The sequence below is a fragment of the Engystomops pustulosus genome, chromosome 4 (assembly GCF_040894005.1).
Source record: "Engystomops pustulosus chromosome 4, aEngPut4.maternal, whole genome shotgun sequence".
Classification (NCBI taxonomy): Eukaryota; Metazoa; Chordata; class Amphibia; order Anura; family Leptodactylidae; genus Engystomops; species Engystomops pustulosus.
In genome coordinates this window covers 22,862,539-22,879,939 of record NC_092414.1, presented here as the reverse complement: position 1 = coordinate 22,879,939, position 17,401 = coordinate 22,862,539, and the positions used below count along the sequence as shown (strand labels likewise).

General features: G+C 43.2%; 1 protein-coding gene across 2 annotated transcripts in view; it reads left to right on the top strand.

The window, feature by feature from the left end:
* The first annotated feature begins 4,339 nt into the window (after positions 1-4,339).
* CYFIP2 (cytoplasmic FMR1 interacting protein 2) overlaps positions 4,340-17,401 on the top strand; it is a 34,751-nt gene continuing 21,689 nt past the window's right edge. The window contains exons 1-2 of one of the 2 annotated variants that reach the window (XM_072145496.1): positions 4,340-4,513; positions 10,778-10,850. The gene's annotated coding sequence lies outside the window, so the exon portion shown is untranslated. Of the gene's footprint in view, positions 4,514-7,337; positions 7,360-10,777; positions 10,851-17,401 lie in introns of those variants that run through there. The other variant, XM_072145497.1, reaches the window with a different exon arrangement.

Sequence of the window (17,401 nt, the reverse complement as noted above, 5' to 3'; positions counted from 1 at the left end):
GGCACAGTGTGGTCAGTTGTGGTGTGAGGGGTATATATGATATATGTGGGGGGCACAGTGTGGTCAGTTGTGGTGTGAGGGGTATATATGATATATGTGAGGGCACAGTGTGGTCAGTTGTGGTGTGAGGGGTATATATGATATATGTGGGGGTACAGTGTGGTCAGTTGTGGTGTGAGGGGTATATATGATATATGTGAGGGCACAGTGTGGTCAGTTGTGGTGTGAGGGGTATATATGATATATGTGGGGGTACAGTGTGGTCAGTTGTGGTGTGAGGGGTATATATGATATATGTGGGGGTACAGTGTGGTCAGTTGTGGTGTGAGGGGTATATATGATATATGTGAGGAGCACAATGTGGTCAGTTGTGGTGTGAGGGGTATATATGATATATGTGAGGGCACAGTGTGGTCAGTTGTGGTATGAGGGGTATATGTGATATATGTGGGGGTACAGTGTGGTCAGTTGTGGTGTGAGGGGTATATATGATATATGTGAGGGCACAGTATGGTCAGTTGTGGTGTGAGGGGTATATATGATATATGTGAGGGCACAGTGTGGTCAGTTGTGGTGTGAGGGGTATATATGATATATGTGGGGCACAGTGTGGTCAGTTGTGGTGTGAGGGGTATAGATATGATATATGTGGGGGTACAGTGTGGTCAGTTGTGGTGTGAGGGGTATATATGATATATGTGGGAGCACAGTGTGGTCAGTTGTGGTGTGAGGGGTATATAATATATGTGGGGACACAGTGTGTACAGTTGTGGTGTGAGGGTTATATATGATATATGTGGGGACACAGTGTGTACAGTTGTGGTGTGAGGGGTATATATGATATATGTGAGGGCACAGTGTGGTCAGTTGTGGTGTGAGGGGTATATATGATATATGTGAGGGCACAGTGTGGTCAGTTGTGGTGTGAGGGGTATATTTGATATATGTGAGGGGCACAGTATGGTCAGTTGTGGTGTGAGGGGTATATATGATATATGTGAGGGCACAGTGTGGTCAGTTGTGGTGTGAGGGGTATATATGATATATGTGAGGGCACATTGTGGTCAGTTGTGGTGTGAGGGGTATATATGATACATGTGGGGGTACAGTGTGGTCAGTTGTGGTGTGAGGGGTATATATGATACATGTGGGGGTACAGTGTGGTCAGTTGTGGTGTGAGGGGTATATATGATATATGTGAGGGCACAGTGTGGTCAGTTGTGGTGTGACGGGTATATATGATATATGTGGGGACACAGTGTGGTCAGTTGTGGTGTGAGGGGTATATATGATATATGTGGGGGCACAGTGTGGTCAGTTGTGGTGTGAGGGGTATATATGATATATGTGGGGGTACAGTGTGGTCAGTTGTGGTGTGAGGGGTATATATGATATATGTGGGGGTACAGTGTGGTCAGTTGTGGTGTGAGGGGTATATATGATATATGTGAGGAGCACAGTGTGGTCAGTTGTGGTGTGAGGGGTATATATGATATATGTGAGGGCACAGTGTGGTCAGTTGTGGTGTGAGGGGTATATATGATATATGTGAGGGCACAGTGTGGTCAGTTGTGGTGTGAGGGGTATATATGATATATGTGAGGGCACAGTGTGGTCAGTTGTGGTGTGAGGGGTATATATGATATATGTGAGGGCACAGTGTGGTCAGTTGTGGTGTGAGGGGTATATATGATATATGTGAGGGCACAGTGTGGTCAGTTGTGGTGTGAGGGGTATATTTGATATATGTGAGGGGCACAGTATGGTCAGTTGTGGTGTGAGGGGTATATATGATATATGTGAGGGCACAGTGTGGTCAGTTGTGGTGTGAGGGGTATATATGATATATGTGAGGGGCACAGTATGGTCAGTTGTGGTGTGAGGGGTATATATGATATATGTGAGGGCACAGTGTGGTCAGTTGTGGTGTGAGGGGTATATATGATATATGTGGGGCACAGTGTGGTCAGTTGTTGTGTGAGGGGTATATATATGATATATGTGGGGGTACAGTGTGGTCAGTTGTGGTGTGAGGGGTATATATGATATATGTGGGAGCACAGTGTGGTCAGTTGTGGTGTGAGGGGTATATAATATATGTGGGGACACAGTGTGTACAGTTGTGGTGTGAGGGTTATATATGATATATGTGGGGACACAGTGTGTACAGTTGTGGTGTGAGGGGTATATATGATATATGTGGGAGCACAGTGTGGTCAGTTGTGGTGTGAGGGGTATATATGATATATGTGGGGGTACAGTGTGGTCAGTTGTGGTGTGAGGGGTATATATGATATATGTGAGGGCACAGTGTGGTCAGTTGTGGTGTGAGGGGTATATATGATATATGTGAGGGCACAGTGTGGTCAGTTGTGGTGTGAGGGGTATATTTGATATATGTGAGGGGCACAGTATGGTCAGTTGTGGTGTGAGGAGTATATATGATATATGTGAGGGCACAGTGTGGTCAGTTGTGGTGTGAGGGGTATATATGATATATGTGAGGGGCACAGTATGGTCAGTTGTGGTGTGAGGGGTATATATGATATATGTGAGGGCACAGTGTGGTCAGTTGTGGTGTGAGGGGTATATATGATATATGTGGGGCACAGTGTGGTCAGTTGTGGTGTGAGGGGTATATATATGATATATGTGGGGGTACAGTGTGGTCAGTTGTGGTGTGAGGGGTATATATGATATATGTGGGAGCACAGTGTGGTCAGTTGTGGTGTGAGGGGTATATAATATATGTGGGGACACAGTGTGTACAGTTGTGGTGTGAGGGTTATATATGATATATGTGGGGACACAGTGTGTACAGTTGTGGTGTGAGGGGTATATACGATATATGTGGGAGCACAGTGTGGTCAGTTGTGGTGTGAGGGGTATATATTATATATGTGGGGCACAGTGTGGTCAGTTGTGGTGTGAGGGGTATATATGATATATGTGGGGGTACAGTGTGGTCAGTTGTGGTTTGTTGAATATTGGAATTATGGAAGTTTTATTTGGTAACAGTATTGTGGTATCATTATTCAGTAATAATATGGCGGGAGTATTTTTTAGTTTGTCATGGACCAAAATTGGAAATTGTTTAGTAAAAGTAGGAATTTATCTAAAACTAAAGATACCATTGTTTCTAATATCTCTAGAGCTGTGTAACTATGTGATATCTTTTTACAGATATTGTTGTGGGAGGGGGCCCATGCTCCATACCGCTGGGACCCTTAGGGCGCTGTCCCACGTTGCGTTTGAAAACGCAGACGCAGACATAACCGCGCCCACCGGGGCGGTCTGCAATCCGATCGCATCGGCGTTTCTATGGAAACGCCTGCGATTGGGAACGAGCCACCGGTGTTTTGCATTGATTTAACGCAAAACACCGGCGGCTCGTACCCGATCGCAGGCGTTTCCATAGAAACGCCGATGCGATCGGATTGCAGACCGCCCCGGTGGGCGCGGTTTTGTCTGCGTCTGCGAACGCAACGTGGGACAGCGCCCTTAATCTGGCCCTGATCTCATATCTCTGTCTGTCTGTCTCTCTATCTCCTATCTAAAAAACAAAAAGTCCAGCAGCACAATCAAAGTAGAAAAGTAAAAAAGGAGGATAGGGTGCTATCCTAAACTCTCACCAACAGAGTCCTAGATGCATAAGAAATCGAAAATGGCAGCACTCCAATTCAGTGAAAAAATGGTGTTTATTCCAACCTGTGCAACGTTTCAGCTGTATCACAGCTGACAAAGGCTGGGATACAGCTGAAACGTTGCACAGGTTGGAATAAACACAGTTTTTTCACTGAATTGGAGTGCTGCCATTTTCGATTTCTTATCTCCTATCTAGCTATCTATCTCCTATCTATCTATATCATATCTCTCTATCTCATATCTAGCTATCTCCTATCTATCTATCTATCTATCTCATATCTAGCTATCACTATCTATCTATCTATCTCATATCTAGCTATCACTATCTATCTATCTATCTATCTCATATCTAGCTATCACTATCTATCTATCTATCTATCTCATATCTAGCTATCACTATCTATCTATCTATCTATCTATCTCATATCTAGCTATCACTATCTATCTATCTATCTATCTCATATCTAGCTATCACTATCTATCTATCTATCTATCTATCTATCTCATATCTAGCTATCACTATCTATCTATCACTATCTATCCACCTGTTCCTCTCTAGTGACCCCTGGCAGCCCGTAGATGACCAGTGTCCTCCATACCCTGACCTGAGCTGCAGGGTGAGTGATGGCTGCTGGGTGGGGGAGCACATGAGAGGAGCCCAGCACTTCCCATCTGCTGCTGCTGCAGCCATGTTGAGCTCTTTGTGAGGGGGTGGGAGAGAGGGAGGAGAGAGCAGCCGATGAGAGGAGACACTGAGGATGGTGGCAGACATCAGCTCCTGAATCCAGCAGAACCTGCAGCCCAGACACCTGCAGCAGCTTGCCCTCCAGAGCAGCACTCCCTGGACCATGAGCCCCTGCACTGCCTGGTAAGTCACAGGGGGTACCAGGGGCTCTTCCCTCCCTCTCCCCGAGCTGTGTTCACATTGTGCGGATGTCATGGATGCAGATGCTGAGCTCATCCTCCATGTACACAGCATAGAGGGCGGCCGGGCTCCTCATCCATCCTGATGCCATCACTGCTGCAGTGTAAAACCTGATTGCTGAACATGGCAGTGCCCGGCCAGCTGGATGCAGCCTGTGACTCAGGGCTTTCCTTATCCCAGGCCAGTGGTCGCCACATCTTTGCATGATACAGACTAATGTCTTATAACCTATGTATTTTCTCATCATCCGGCACATTGACACCAGGACCATGCCCGCCCTGGTGCCCACGCTGTCATCTGTGCATCACAGCATTTGGGTATATATGCACTTCCAGATCCTTCAGATCTTTGTGATCTCTGCACTATAAGGGGCTTTACTGTAGGGTGTGCACGGGTAGCAGTCACCACCGGGTCCTGGTGCACCGTGTGGGGAATGGACTGTAGGGGTAGAAGTAACCCTTGGGTCCTGGTGCACCTTGTGGGGCATTACTATATAGACTGTAGGGGTAAAAGTCACCCCTGGGTCCTGGTGCACTGTGTGGGGCATGGACTGTAGGGGTAGAAGTAACCCTTGGGTCCTGGACTGTAGGTGTAAAAGTCACCCCTGGCCCTGGTGCACCTTGTGGGGGATTACTGTATGGACTGTAGGGGTAGAAGTAACCCTTGGGTCCTGGTGCACCTTGTGGGGTAATACTATATGGACTGTAGGTGTAAAAGTCACCCCTGGGTCCTGGTGCGCAGTGTGGGGCATTACTATATGGACTGTAGGGGTAAAAGTCACCCTTGGGTCATGGTGCACTGTGTGGGGCAATACTATATAGACTGTAGGGCTAGCAGTCACCCCTGGGTCCTGGTGCACCGTGTGAGGCAATACTATATGGACTGTAGTGGCCATATTCTCCACTAGGACCTAGTGCACCATGTTGGGCTTTACTATGTGGACTGTAGGGATAGTAGTCACCATTGGGTCATGTGGCACCTTATGGAACAATAAGAAATGGACTTTAGGTGTAGTAGTCCCCACTAGGTTCTAGTCCACGATAAGGGGAATTACTATATGAAATTTAGGGGAACTAATCACCACCGGATCCTGGTGCAGCGTATGGGGCATTACTATAGGGAGTGCAAGGGTAGTAGTCACCAGTGGGACCTGCTGCACCATAAGGGGCATTACTATAGGGAGTGTCAGGGTTTTAGCCACCACCAGGTCTTGGTGCACCACAAGGGGTATTACTATAGGGAGAATAGAGGTAGTAGTCACCACTGGGCCTTGGTGCACTGTAAGGAGCATTACTATAGTGAGTGTTGGCATTATGTGACCCTAGGGATCCTCTATAATATAACAATATACCTGGTAATGGGGCCCCTTTTTCAGATTTTACAGACTTCTGAATATCAAACTACGCATCTCTGCACCATAGAGTGTTTGCTCATCATAGACACCAGTCAAATATCTGCCCAGCATCCTGATTACACCACGGTAGCAGTACATCAGTGTTTTCCATAGCATTAAATTTTAATTGTAAATACCACAGTAATGGATGTAATGCATAGGGATATATATGAGGCAGTAAGTGAACAGGTCAGTGTTGGAAGCAGGAAAAATGGTCACGCACAAGAATCTGAGCAATTTTAACAGGGGCCATGAAAACAGCAGATGTTGTGGGTTGGTCCCTGTAGTTAATGGTAAGGCCTTGGACCATAAGTGGTCCAAGAAAGTTCAGCTGTTAAGCAAATATTGTGTACACGAGCCCCCATGGTGGGCACGGGGAGTCAAGTGTAGTTGACAACGGATTTAGTATGATGCTCCTAAACATTGTAAAGATCCAAGTGCACCCCTCTGGTACTCCCCTGTAGCATTGATCACATATATAGACCTAGATAAATCTTATATACAGTATTTTTCGGACTATAAGGCGCACCAGAGTATAAGGCGCACCATCAATAAATGCTTGCTAAAACGTCTAGGTTCATATATAGTTCAAGGCAGCTGTTGTCTGTAAGTATGGTTCATATATAAGGCGCACTGGACTATAAGGCGCACCTTCGATTTCTGAAAAAATCAAAGGATTTTTAGTGCGCCTTATAGTCCGAATAATACTGTACCTATAAATATTTTGAACATGACTAAGAGTTTGCTACAGCGTGTGCCTTCCTACTGGTATAGGTAACATTACTGCTCTTATGTGAGGGACGTTTTTCCTCTGTTTGCAATTCCTACTTAGGTTGTGACTATTAATAGGCTACACTTACCAGTCTCTACTTGTTCTATTGGTTTTATCAACTTTATATTATGTGGCACTCTCTGTTGTTTTTATATTGTACTGTTGCTGGTGCATTGTGATGCACTATTTTTTCCCAATAAAGATTGTTTTGTATTATACGAAATATACTTTAGATGCTGTGTTTTTCAATTTTTTGGTGAGATAAAGAGTTTGCTATATTGACTCTCTTGAGCATTTGTGGCATTTGCACCAGGGAAGGGTGTTATCAGTCTGGATGCAAATTGCATGTATCTGTGTAGTAGTATTGTTCTCTTGTGTATACCAGCTGGGCGCTCGCCCTTTGTATATCTCCGTCCTCATTATTTGCACCCCCTGGCACTGTCCCAGCAGTGTTTTGTGCCAGGCCTGAGCCGTGTATTATGGTGGGGGGTGCAGCAGGTGCTTGTACAGGAAGGGCCGGGCTTAGCTGTGCTGATCTCCTCCACAGTCACATCTCACATCCGCAGCATCTGAGCCCTCACACATCCTCCCACAGCAGTCAGGTTCCTGTACGCCACCCGAGAGGTAATCACACAAGTGGGGTGACCTAATGCATAGCGATGTGATGGGAGATTGTGGCTGTATGGTCCTGCTGATAGAGGGGTAGACTGGGGACCTCGAAGCACAGGACCAAGGTATCTTTGGCCTACAGGACACACAATCTACAATACACAACCAATAGATAATGCAGCATTATGTGCGTCCTGCTTTTTTTTTGCAATAAATGTTGGTGTAAAGCAATAACTGGCTACTTCAGGAAAGAGATAATCTACATTCTGGCTGTAAAGTCCTGACAATATACTGGGGACTGTGTTTTTGGTCTTCAGAACCACACAAAGCTTTATAAATATGAATTTTTTTAATTACAGATGTGATAACGTATTCAGTAATCTAGGGGTTTTGCTTTTTACGGGATCAGCTATAGTTTTCATGTTTGTAAGGGTTCAATTACTATCAGGGGTTGGACAGAAATAAGAAAAAAAACTTCATTTCTTGGGGTTTCGTATACAGAAACCCCACGTGAAAACATTAACAGAAGCCCACAAGTTCTCTAAATTGCCATGTATGGCTTGTACATATATTGACCATGTACTACAATGGGAGTTGAACTGTGGTTACAGCTTTGGAACACTATACAGAACACGGAGCTGTCCATTCCAGCTCTGTGTTTATGTCAGGCCACAAAGCTGATCGGTGCTGGGGGTGGGTGTATTATTCAGATACTACCTTCTTGAGTATTATATGGTGGTATTATGTATGCTATATATGCCAGTATGCTACTGTTCTAAATTGTAAGTTCTAATCGAACTTTAATGCATATAATAAATCCTGGAAGTTTTTTAATTACTGGATCCTGATCCTGTTTGTACACGCCAGGATCTCACCTCTCTGTGGCAGTAGTGCAGCATTATGTGGGTGCAAGTTACAATATGGCCAGCCATTGATACACTGTGCAGTATATAAGTCATCCGGCCCATTCATTAGCTTGTGGAGTAACAGATTTGTATCTAAGTCTTTGACTCTTTGTAGGTCAGGTCGGCTTGGCTTGCCTGAAGGCTTCCATTCATTGTCGCCGTCTCTGGATCTTTGAATACTGAATAAATTACTTTCATTGATGTGTGCGTAGTGTTAGAGAAAGATTTCTTCAGTAAAACTGTAAAATATCTTATTGTACAGAAACATCTACTTATCTTTATATCTTAATATGTCACTTGAATGGGTTGTCTCCTAAATGTCTTTTAAAATTTGGTTTTGTGGGACAAACTGTATTTTTTATTGGTGACATTTCATACCCTATACAGTATATTGAAAAGTTGGGAAAAAAATTCAAAATGTGGTGAAATTGAAAAAAAAAGTTAGTTTTTATTACTTTCACAGTTCAATCCAAATGAAACATTCTCTTTATTCTTTGATCACAGAGATCACATAAAAATTTGGTATCGCCATATTCTTACAGCCGTAACTTGTTTACACTTCAGCAAAAATAGCTCTCTAAGTTGTCATTTTTGCAAGACGAGCTGATGTTTTCATTGTTTTCGGAAAACTGCATAATTTTAATCACTTCTTATTTAAATTTTTATTGACGGCAAAAATGCAACATTTTGAACATTTGGTTATTTTTCACCTTTTGGGGTTATAACCTAATTTTGATAGACAAGGAAAGGGACATTTCGGATGAGGACATGTTTAAGATTGCTTGTTTATTTTTAGATTATGTTCTATGGAAAAAAGTGATAGAATTTTTAGGTATGATGCTTCAGCCTCCTGCAGGGGCTGGAAAAAGACGCTCTTTAACATTGATAGGAGTGCCGAAAAGACACTCACTTGCCATAGAAAGAGATCGCCACCTCTGATAAGGTCATGGGCAGATTACATTTTAAGGGGTTATTCAGTCACAACAAACTAGTCCTTATCCACAGGATGTGGGCCAACTTGCTGATGGGTAGTGGTCTCAGTGAAGGGTCCTTCACAGATCACAAGAATGGGTGCCTGTTGCACCACAAAAGAATGGATCGACCGGTAGCACATGCGCACTGCCGCTCGTATCACTGTCTATGGCACTCAGTGCTTGTCTACCTCTGTCAGTGCCATAGCAATGACTAGAGCAGCAGGGCGCATGCGCAACTGTTTGTTCAATGGGGGTACATTGAAGAGAGCCCCACCAATCAGCAGCTTAGGCCCTGATTGGACAGCCCCCTTAGAGGGCGTTCACATGTTGCGTTTTGGCCTGCGTTATCATTGTGTTTGAAACGCATTACACGTGCATTTTGTTAGCGCATGCGTTAAGATTGTGTTAACAAATTTAAACAGTAATGTAATTAGGCAAAACGCAACGTGTGAACGCGCCCTCAGGGGCTGTAGTGAGGTCAACACCCATCATCTATTGAAGCACCGATCACGGGGTTAGCGGTGGGTGTGTGCTGTATATTGTATTAGACACCTGCCCTGTATAGAGAGTGCTCAGCCTCTCTCCATATACCGTTTGGGTTCATTCAAACGGGTGTTTAAGATCAGCATGCTATCCTTTCTTTTGCAGATGCTGACCCTTTCTATTCACATATCAGTTTTTTTCAAAGATTTGAAAATCGTAAGAAAAAAATTGCAGCATGCACAATATTTTTCTCACATGCAGACCACATACCTCCATAGAAGCCAATAGATGCATAAAGAAAACCAACATTACTTGTTACATGATTGACATCCATATGCAGTCCATTTTTCTCAAATGTTGCTATGCAAGCAACTGGGCAGGGCAGAAAATAAATTAGAAACCCACAAGTTTTTTTTTTTCAGACGTGGAAAAAATCAGATGACATACGGACGTTAAAAAAAACGAAAAACCAATACAATATGGAAGGCACACGGATCTCACAACAGGCGTGCACATGTGAATAAGCCCTTAATGACACTGTACTGTTCTATTATGGTGCTTGTCGTTAAGGTGTTAAATAATTACTCATTTCATGAATGTTTACTAACAAGTGTGCTAATAGGGCCTACAATGGCAAATGTTAATTTATATCCCAAAATGAAGGACAGTGAATGGGTAAAACTACTCCAAATTGGTGGTGACCCTTAGGGTGATGCCACACATGGCGTTTTGAACCCGTTTTTTGCTCTGTTTTTTAAGCATTTTGTTTCGATGCGTTTTTGGACGGACTGCTTAAAAACGGACCAAAAACGGGTTCAAAACGCCATGTGTGTGATCACCTTTAGAGTCATCTCTAATTTCTATAGTAGATAGTTTGGCATTTGCTGATATATTGATCATAATTGTATTGATATGTGATATATAGTGAACAACAAGATGGTTGGTAAATATGTGGATATATAGGTTTTACCAAATTGATTCTGTGAGGTAAAACAGCAGCCATTACATATTTTGAATGTACTTTTTATATACCGCTTGTAACAGACTGTTCCTTTCTCTTCTGTTTTTCAGAGAAATTCGATGATCCGTCGCTCGTGAAGAGACGGTAGCATAAAATAAAAACTATACAATCCCATTTCTTTAGGTAAGGTGCTGCTGCCTATTTTAGTATGTGCATATGTAAAATATATACGTGCAATGAGCTTTTTCTGAGCTTATACAACCTTCTTTTAAGTATGTTGCTATGGTAACATGAAATAATGCCTTTCACTGATCGGGCCTCACACACAGCGGTATTATTCCCCGGTACCAGTGGGATGGAGCTTAGTCATGTCTCATTTGAGCTATTTAAAGGAAATAATCTTGAAGATTATTATGTAAGACCAGGCATAAAATTGCTAGGTCAGCCATATATAATACTATAGATATGGCTACTCTTCATGCGTGTTTTGAGTGGATAGATTTGAGACTGCCTATAAGGTCTCCTACCAAATTAGGGGAAAGGGGCACATATTGGGGCAGATTTATCAAGCTGTCTGAATGTCAGAATATTTCTAGTTGCCCATGGCAACAAATCACAGCTCAGCTTTCATTTTACCAGTGCTCATGAATAATTTAAAGGGGAACTGTCATTGGTTGCCGTGGGGAACTAGAAATATTCTAACTTTCAGACAGCTTGATAAATCTGCCCCAGTGGGGGTCATTTACTAAGGGCCCGATTCGTGTTTTCCCGACGTGTTACCCGAATAATTACGATTTGCGCCGACTTTCCCTGTATTGCCCCAGGATTTTGGTGCACATGATCGGATTTTGGTGCATCGGCGCTGGCATGCATGCGACGGAAATCGGGGGCGTGGCCGAGCAAAAACCCGACGGATTCGGAAAAACCGCCGCATTTAAAACCAAAAAAGTGTCGCTTGGGACGCGCTTACCTTCACTTGGTCCGGCCCGGTGAATTCCAGAGCGCAACCATGTTTTTCAGCGCAGCAGCGCCACTTGGTGCACAGTGGAGGAACTGCCGGACCCGAATCCACCGCAGAGAACGTGCCGCTGGATCGCGAACAGACCGGGTAAGTAGATCTGCCCCATTGTGTGTGCTGCTTGTCAAGCCAAATTGGCTGTGGTTTTGATACCAGAATCAGCCTGGATAGGCCTATACAGTGAAATGGCAACAAAGATGGAGCACCTCAGTATAAAGGGAGTATATTTTCATGTGACCGCCTCAAAATTTAATCCAGTGTACACTTGTCTTAGGTTTACTTCACACAGCTGATTTTATTGTGGCTTTTCAGTTAGTAAACTAAAAAGCAAAATACTTCTCACATTGAAATCATGAGGAGGCCACAAAATTTTGTAATAAAAAAACTGAAGAATTGTCCTTTTTTCGATATCTGGCAAGTTGGTGAAAATCTTCCTCAGGAAGCTCCCTCAATGTACGAGTACTGGTCTGAGTGATATACAGCGCTGGTTGAGTAAAGTGAACCTCTCTCCAGCTGTCACCACGAAGGCTTCCGAGGCTTATTATGGTTGTCATTGATAATACCATGACCATAAACTTTAATATGGGGTTTTCTCTGAGGTTTATTAACACATGGCATAGGCGTTGCGTTGACAAACACATTGGGGCACATTTACTAAGGGTCCGCGGACCGCATTTTTGTCGGGTTTCCCGACTTTTTCCGTTTTGCGTCGCATTTAACTGGGGTTTTTGGCGCACGCAATCGGATTTTGCCGGCGGCATTCATGCGACACAATTCGGGGGCGTGGCCGTTGGAAGAAGAATTCGGACTAAGCGCGGGATTTAGCATTCAAAATTGTGTTGCAAGCCATGCACTTACATGCATCGGGAAGTAGATGGTGAACTCCGGCAGACCTGAGCGGGGAAGCGACACTTGCAGGAAATTGGACGCATTTTTCTGCGTTTGTAGTGAAATAAATGCGATCGGTAACCAGCACCCATTGTTTTGCAAAACCCAGATGGCCAATCTGGCCGAGGGATGCTCATGGGGCGTTTGCATTAATTAGTGAACAAAGAGCAAACTCTACCTATGAATTCACCCTCACGGAATATATGTATAATCTACTGAAGAGGAGCATGTGTGAAAAAATATGGAGTACAGGGATAGTAGTACCTAGGCCTAGAGCAGTGATGGCAAACCTTTTAGAAACCAAGTGCCCAAGCTACAACCAAAATCCACTTATTTACCGTGAAGTGCCAATATGGCATTTTAAGCAGTAACGTATTGCTACCTGTTCTTCCACATCTTTCAATCGCATCGGCCCCCTGAGGACACCAATACAGTTGAAAGAAAGAGTGCAAATTCAGACTCTCATTGTAGCTTCTCTCCAGGGTCTCTCTGTAGAGGAAGAATGAAGGGTCCAGCAGGCGGACCTCAAAAAAGATACTGCAGCCCTGTCCACACCTTCTCACTTTTCCCGCAGTTCCAAACAGCCAATGAAGTGTCTCTTAAAAATAGCGCCGAGAGCAGCATTGCTAAAGTTGGCTGGGACTGCAGAAAGATTTGGTGGATTTGTTCCTTTCTGGTGTCCTGGGGTGATAACCTGAGTGCCCACAGAAATGGCTCTTAATGCCTCCTCTGGCACCAGTGCCATAGGTTCGCCACCACTGGCCTAGAGCCTCAGAGGTCCCAAAGACCCCTCCTCAGCACAAGGAGACACTAGTATTGCAGTATTGGCATCTGCTACAGGTTTGATAATTTTTAAGTTACATCCTTAGGAAGTATTCTCATGTTTCATATTTATGACATATTCACCTCTGTGATACGCAACCATCTTGAGAATGGAGGTCCACTGACCCCATTCCCACGTTTGGTTAGAAGGAAAGATTGGCATGTGCAACTACTTTTAATTCAAGTCTGTGGCGCACCAAAAATAGTTGTGCTATTTTCTGTGCTCCCATTGACCATTGGCCCTAGCTGTGGGAAGGGGGTCAGTGGATTCCACTTTCTTGAGATCTATCATGTATTTTTTGACATATCCTGTAGGTAGGTCATAAATATTAAACAGGAGAATACCGATTTAGGCCTCATGCACTGTAAATGGCAACTTTGAACTAGCCACAAAAACATCGGCAAGCTCACAGTCACCATTGAGGTCTTTTGAGCACAGTTATGGTACGGTACAGTACAGCTCAGGTTCTTAGGGACACGGAAAGGGTGATGAGTGCTCACCTCTCCCATCTGTACCCATCCCAAACTGTCTGCAGTGCGTTTCTATACATGGTAGATGTGTATAAGATCTAAAAGAGCAGAATATCTTGTAATGTAGTATAGGATGGAGGTATCATGTGGCAACACCCAAAAGGGATGACCTTCTGGTCTGCTTTCTTCCAGTATTCTTCCATGAAGGGGGTGTTGGAGTGGGGTTTCTTGGACCCTCTAGATAAAATAATTCAGTTCATCAACTCTTAGGATATAACCCATTGTAGTCTTCAAGTTGGGTTCCCATCTACTGGACCTTTCAGACTTATTCTAAGTTTAGAGCTTGGGCCCATTGGTGAAACTTGTGGTGCTCTGGTGGACCAGTCCAACACTTCATACAGGACGTAATAAACTAGAACATTGTAGGACAAAATGGTATATAGTTTTCCTGGATACAAGAGGACTTGTATGTGTTTAACAGAGATTTATTAGCCCAATGTGGGGTTGCACTATAATTCCGAGAAGGTCGGGGAGTGATTTTGATTTAGCGAATAAGTAGCAATTATAACCTGTCAGTCCCGAGCCTACAAAACATTTCTCACCTGGCAGTATTTTATTACCAGGCTATAGTCTTCAATGTGATTTTTACATGTATGTTTGCATACAGTTGTTCAATTCGCAGATAGTGTGCTAGCCTTCTGTGTGTTTTCTTATGTGCAGACATGTAGACGTGGCTTGTTTTTGTAGCACTTTTGACTGCCGGAGCCCATGATTGGCGTTTACCATTATTGCACAGTGTAGTGGAAATAATTTCAGGATTTTATCTGCTTCACAGAGTCAGCTATGTTCATTTTGTGTCTCATGTGTAACTATAAGAATATAAATTGCTTTTATCTTGCGTTCCTGGTTTTTAGTTTAGAAGCGATAGAGGGATGAGTGAACTGTACCAGTTTTCTAGTATAGCAAATGCAGGCAAAATACAATGAACTTATTATTATTACCGGTATACACATCCTGAGGGAAAGCTACAATGTACCTCGATATATAGGAATATGGTGAAAAATGTTGCTGATAAGCTTCCTTTTAGAACAACGTATAGCAACATAAGCCAACTATAGGGGCAGTGTTTAGATGTGAACAGAGCCTGAACCTACATGGAACCTTCCTGTGCTTTCTGCCTCATACAGTGGGCTGCAAAAGTATTCATATGCCTTGGCTTTTATGATGTTATTTGTTCATTTAGCAAACCTCTCAGGCCATCACAAAACAGCTGTAGTTATACTGAGATGTTATGCTGCTGTCACAAGCTTCATTCATTGAATTGATATAAAAGCATAAAATAAAAGACTCAAGAACACTTGAATTGTGATAAAATGATGGCCGCAATGCTTCATTATTGAGTAACCAAAGTTTTATTTAATAAATAATCACCAAATAATTATCCTTTTAACAAAATATCACCATAATAACACTATTATTGAATCTCCCTACAATTAGCTTGAAGACTTCATGTCCACTAATAAAGCATTGCGTCAGGACTAGTGATGTGTCGTTCGCCAAAGAGCCGACTCTTGTTCGTGAATGACGGGATGGCTCACATAACCTCGCCCCTAACCGGCTCACCACGCCCCATTTAACCGAATACAATTGGGTTAAAAGTGGAGTGGTGTGGGGTGACTGACTGGCCAGCGGCTCCCTTTTATATATTTAATAGGGAGCTGTTCAGGAGCCAGAAGTGGCGGCTCTTCTTAGCCTAATGAGCCAGCTCACTAAGAAGAGCCATAATTCCCATCACTAGTCAGGACATATTATAGGGTGGGCTACTTCAGGATTGCGGCTGGACTGCGGCAGTAAATTTCCAGGTAGTTTCTCCAGTCAGCTTTAAGCTGTCATCTTTTCACTCAGTAACAGCAATCTGATTCAATCTACTCATGAACCAATCACAGCTTACACAGGTTATCTCTCATTTCATTGGTCACAGAAAAGAGCGGGAAAAGACACCACATAATCACATAATCATATTCACACTATTACAATATGTCTTTATAACTCAACCTGAGGTAAAATTAAAAGAACCAATAAATTAACCAGACAGTTAGGCCTCATGCACACAAATGGATGCTTTCCCGCGCCATAGTATTAAAATATTGGACATGTGAAACAACGTGTGACCAGGTGCCATAGATCACAGTCCCCATAGGTGTTTATCCGCAAATTGTGCAGCCGGACCATGGTCCCAATTAAGTTTGGCTGCATGAGACCTTACACCATGCCTACCCTTGCACAGTTAGTTCCAGGGGGTGCCAAATTATTTACTATTTTTTGCACAACCATATGGTAAAATAAGAAAACCGAATTACCACAAAAGACAAACATACACCTGAAAGGAACAGAGGCACTACTGTAAACTGCAATAGGACACTATTATGAGTAGTTTTGGTAGCAGCCTGGTGTCAAGGCTTTTATGGCCTTGGTTCTCGAAACACATGAATACAAGAGCCCTCCAAGGACCTTTGGAGGTCCTCCAGAGCTGCAGAGCAGAAAGAACACACAAAAGACCTTATTCCTTTCCCAAGAGCTTAGTTTTGGAACTATAAAGGCAGTAATTAAACTTATGGAGGGAGTCATTGTAGCCTTAACCCACTCGAAAGGGTGACATGCACCATGTCTTATCTCTATTTAGTTTCCATACCTGGTTTTGGATTACGAAAATTTTACAATGCTAAAAAGGAAAAATTTAAAAAAGGAGTTGTTACCTATAGCAGCCAGTCAGATAGCTTATTGTTGGAGGCCAGCATAGGAGGCTATCATTTTCCAGTACAGGATTGGGTAAATATATATGGAATATACAGTATATAGTACAGTGGGTGATCAAAGTCTGTGGAGGCCAATTCTTGCTACGTTACATGTCTATTTCTTTTGTTTTGTTTGTTGGTTAGATAAGCTTTAAGCTAAATCTGAATGGGCATCTTATGTAGAAAATATGTCAATTATATATAATTTCCTCTTCTCTCTCACATGTAGTCACAGGAAATGTGCAACTTCATGCTAACAGGTTATTACATTAATTTATGCAATTTTCTCCTGCATTCTGTAGTAAATTAGTACTGTAATAGGTGTGATCCCACCCATAATGAACAATAATGCTACAACTGTTATTAATGTTCATATTTGCATTGTGGTTTCTGTCCTGAATAGCGAGCAGTATGACATTAATAAGACTGCTGTGGGCACTGGCTATATCAAAATTGTAATGGTTTGACATTTACTGCCTTCATATTGCTGAGAAAATAGATGAACCAGGGACACTTACTTATAGATTGAGGCACCTTGGCTGTAGTAATCTTCTATTTGTTATACATGACTTCCTTCCTTCTGAAATCAACTTTCTAAATTATGCTAATGAGTCTGAAGGGCTACCCTAGCCCCTATGCAATCTGGCTTCTCTGGCTGTCACATTGTCTCACCCTCCCCCCGCTTCCTTAGCACTTGTGCACTGCATAGGTGCCGAAGGAGCAGGTGAGACTGTAAATAT